Below are 4,699 nucleotides of genomic sequence, written 5' to 3'. Positions count from 1 at the left end.
GGTTAGAGGACTAAATTTAAAAGTTGTAAAAGTTAAGGGCAATCATGTAATTTCAAAAAAAATGGTATAAATGTAGAACAAATTGGAATATGAAATGTAAGCTAATAATTGGGAAATTTTACATTTTAGATCAAGACCCTGTTGATTTACGTGGAAAAAAAAAATTACAGAATAGTCCCTAAACTTTTACAACTATTACAATTCAGTCTAAGTAAGTTCGTTCGGTTTGTAATTTAATATTTATATGAATTGTATGATGATATGATATGAACTAGTGGATATTAATTTTTCAATTGATGACATAAAGTTGTTTGGGAAAATGTTATTGAATTTCGGTACTTGAGTCGAATGAACGAGTGATAGAGTACAACTAAATGACGGCGTGTTACGTGGGGTTAGAGTGGAGTTGGTGTGGTGTGTTATATATATTTTCCCGAGTATGCCAAGGTCCAGCATTTGTTGTGAACCCTCGTGTTATACTATCTTCTTCTAGCGTCTTATGGGGGTGGATGTATAGCCTACGGGCTAGGCATTTAGTGTTGAGGCGTGTTATCGATTGGATTAGCTCTCATGAGCGTTTTCATGTTTCGGTTGGACTACTTGTGTACTCATATCTATAAGTCATTCATCAGGTCATAAATTATTGTATTATAACTTGTTTAATGACTTTGAATGGCATGACACGTACTTGACATCTAGAATGGACTCTGTTGTGGACATGTATGTTACCGGAGAATATTATTTGAACTTTGAATTGAAATATGACAATCACCAGTTTGTAATTGTGGATGACAGGAAATATTTGTTGTTGAATCATTTTTTTATTTGATGGTTAAATTTATTTCTGTAAGAATTATTGTTTCTGTCCGTCGAACTCACTAAGCTTCAATAAGCTTACTTGTGTTACTTTCTGTTTCTTGTAGATGCTTTTGAAGGTTGGACGATCGAATCAGCACTCAAGTCACACAATCCATCAATTTTCGATAGTTTTTGAATGTTTGTTTTGGATTATATGGCATGTAATAAGCTTGTTTTGTCATTACTTTTGTTTAGTATGTAAATATATAAAGAGTGAGCCTAAGTGCAAGTTGATAACTTATTGTGATATATGTGAATGATGGAAGATGTCTTTGGTATAAACTTTTAGCATATGTATGATTAATAGATTATATTGAAATGTTGTGAATTGGGGTGCCTATGATAGGCATATTGGTTAGAAGTTTAAGTTGTGTGAATTGGCATGTTTGGGTGATGATTTATATTGTTGTATAAGTGTATACTTGTGGTACCATTGGTTAGGCACTTAAGATGGTTGAATTAGCATGATTTGAGCTTGTTTAATGACATTTTGAATAGGCCCAATGGCTGGTAATACTCAGTGCCCAAGAATTCTTGAAATAGTAAACTTGATGTTTAAGGTTTATTTAAGTGTACACGGCCTGGGACACAGGCTACCACATGGCCATGTGCCACACACGGTCTAAGACACGGCCGTGTGTATTAAGTCAGTGTGTTACACAACCTGAGACACGACCGTGTGTCGCAAGTCAGAAAGTTACACGATTTGTGACACGACTGTGTGACCCAACTTAGTGAGTTACACGGGTAGAGACACGGGCTGGGACATGGCTGTGTCCCCTGTTTTTGAGTTTTTTTCATATTTTCCTAAAATATCCTAATTTGTTTCAAATCAGTCCCTGATGGTTTTAAGATTAATTCTTTAGTCCCTAAAGCTCGATTTAAGCCTCGTAGATGTAAGATATTATTATAATTCAATTACTTTATGGTATTTGAGAAATTATATTAAAATGATCATGATTTTACTTGTTTATTTCGGTTAACTTACTATAGCATTTCGTAACCCTTTTTCGGTGACAGATACGGGTTAGGGGGGTTACACTGCTTTCGGTGCCGCAACACACACCTAAAACTATACTAAGGCTAAGCATATTGCCTTAGATGTCACAACACAGGCACTAAGGTGTTGCAACATTGATCTTGTATGAGAAACACTTACGAGCCAAGGGCGTTTTGGTCTGCACAATCAAATGTTTAATACGAGAGCATCAACTGACCTAGGGTTGAGGACGACAACAACCCTATATCTATAAATAGGCTCATTTAACACTTGTTATGGACAAATTTCATATTTTATAATTTTCGTTGTAATTTTAGTTTTTAGTTTTTCCCTTTTCTTAGGTTTTAGGTTACTTCTAGTTTTTACCTTTGTGTTTTTTGGGAGATCTAACTTGTAGACTCGGTCAACTCTTTGTGGATTCTACACTTTATTTAATACAAATTCAGGATTCTCTTAAACCTTTTCCTCTTGATTTATTATTCATGTTTATCTTTAACATCAAGTTTATTATGTTTATGAAATCTATGAGGGACTAATCCTCTTATGGAGTGGAGGTATGACTAATTAATTGTTGTGTAGGGATTTCTTAAAGAATCAGTTGCTTGGGAGAACAAGAACTTAAACCTTAGGCTTGATGACCCTAGGATGTCATTTAGTAGGAATTAACCCAAATTGGTATGGCCTATCCGTGAATGCTTTAGCACCGAATCAGTTTGGACTATGTGGTCGAGAGATAAGTAGTTCTTTCCAACTCATCAGTTTAGTGGAAGATCAAGAGATCTTGCTAGGGTAAGGACTAGCTGACTGAATAGAAACTCGGAGTGACAATTAGTTAGGATTACCAAAGTAAGCTAATCGTTCATGCTTAGATTTGATTCAGTTTACATCTTTTGTTGCCTAAAGTCTATTTATTTATGTTATTTTCTTTATTATTAAAACCCTAAAAATCTCTCTTTATGTTTATTAGTAATATAATTTATTTAAAGTACTAATTAAATCTATTTGTGTTTAGATTAGGATTAATTTAGTACTCGCCTCTCTTGGGTATGATCGTCGGAGTACTCATTTACTTCGTTGTAACTGTATTACAACTTGACCCGTATACTTGTGGATACCGCTTATTTCATATCTTTTGTGAAGGTTTCTCCTCTGGACGTCAGTACGTCCCGATGCAGTCAAGTTGTTGGCGCCATTGCCGGGGAGGCAACATCACTAGATTAATTTTAATTTTTGCATTTAATAGACTACTTAGGAAATTTTTAAAATTATAGATATGATTTTATTTTTCTTTATTTTATTTTTTTAACAACTCTTATTTTCTTTTCGGTTTCAGTGTATAACCTGTAGTAGGGGATCTACTATAGAGCCAACTATAAAAACAAAAAGAATAATCCGTAAGAATAATTGACAACAACAGCAGATGCAGAACCCACCACCTGCTACAAGCAATTTACAACTGCAAAACAACCCGTTGTTCGACGAAATTGATAATAATAACCAACAAGATTTACCACCACCACCACAGCTACGCGCAAATATACCTATGGCATGCAATGAAAGAACTTTAAAGGACAACGCACTACCAAGTCTGAAAATGGTTCAAGGAAGTATAATATGGCCAACCATCATGACTAACAATTTTGAGATTAAACCAGAAATGATCCAAAATAATTTCCAGCTCAGTGGCACAATGATAGAGGACCCAAATAAGCATTTAAAATGGTTCCTTCAACTTTGTGATACTTTCAAATATAAGAGGGTTACCAATGATGCAATCCGTCTTTGACTGTTCCCCTTCTCCTTAATAGATAACGCTTTCTCTTGGTTAGATTCGTAAGCACCAAGATCTATCACGACATGGGATGAACTCGTAGGAAAATTCTTACAGAAGTTCTTCCCTATTAGAAAAATGGTTCAACTAAAGAGAGACATCACAACTTTTAAACAATTAGAAGGAGAACGTTTTCATGAAGCTTGGGAGCATTTTAAAACACTAATTTAAAGATACCCACACCATGGATTATCCGAGTGACTAAGACTGCAAATTTTTTACAATGGGTTGGATGTACACGTATGATTGGCACTAGATGGAATCGCAAGAGGAGCCCTAATGAACAGGACATAAGATGATGCATATGAATTCATAGAGAGTATAGCAATGAATTCCTGTCAGTGGCTAACCGAGCGCTACACATATGGATAGAAACCATCTACGATCAAAGCTGTCCAAGAGGATGATAGATTTCAACAAATAGTGGACAGGTTAAACCATATAGAATCCTTATCCAGTGTGTCATCAATATATGGAGGAGATAAATTGCCCTTCCATTATATCAATAATCCTACCGAGGATGTGAACTATATTGGGAATAGAGGTGGAAACCCTTATTCAAAAACTTATAACCTCGGGTGGAGAAATTACCCAAACCTAAGATGGGGCAGAAACCAGGTAGGAAGTAATAATTCAAACCAAGTTAAAAATGCTAATTATCAACCTCATTATCTATAGAAACCTCAAGAAAGGGTCAACCCAAATGACCATACTATATGTGGTCAATGCTTGGTTCGAATTGAGGGTGAGATGTAGTCAATGAGGACAAAAGTGAAATAAGTACAATCTGAGAGTACCAGTATGATGAAAACATTGACTAAACTCAAAGATCAGATGAGCCAATTAATAAGCATGATAGGAGATATCAAAAGGCAAATTGTCACGGGAACCTCGAGTAACACAGAAAATAATCCTTAAAGAGAGGGTGTAACACCCCTTACCCGTATTCAACGTCGGAACAGCGCTCGAGGCATTACCTGACTTTTATCACAAAAAAATATACAAATCGA

The 4,699-nt window shown here is 35.4% G+C and overlaps 1 non-coding gene across 1 annotated transcript; it reads right to left on the bottom strand.

The window, feature by feature from the left end:
- Positions 1 to 3,773: 3,773 nt before the first annotated feature.
- Positions 3,774 to 3,880, bottom strand: LOC128291966 (small nucleolar RNA R71). Its single transcript, XR_008281949.1, has one exon. It is a non-coding gene; the product is annotated as a small nucleolar RNA R71 (small nucleolar RNA).
- Between the last annotated feature and the right edge of the window lie 819 nt (positions 3,881 to 4,699).

The sequence above is a fragment of the Gossypium arboreum genome, chromosome 4 (genome assembly GCF_025698485.1).
Source record: "Gossypium arboreum isolate Shixiya-1 chromosome 4, ASM2569848v2, whole genome shotgun sequence".
NCBI lineage: Eukaryota > Viridiplantae > Streptophyta > Magnoliopsida > Malvales > Malvaceae > Gossypium > Gossypium arboreum.
Note: the sequence above shows the minus strand (reverse complement) of the source record. Positions and strands in the feature narration are given on the sequence as shown.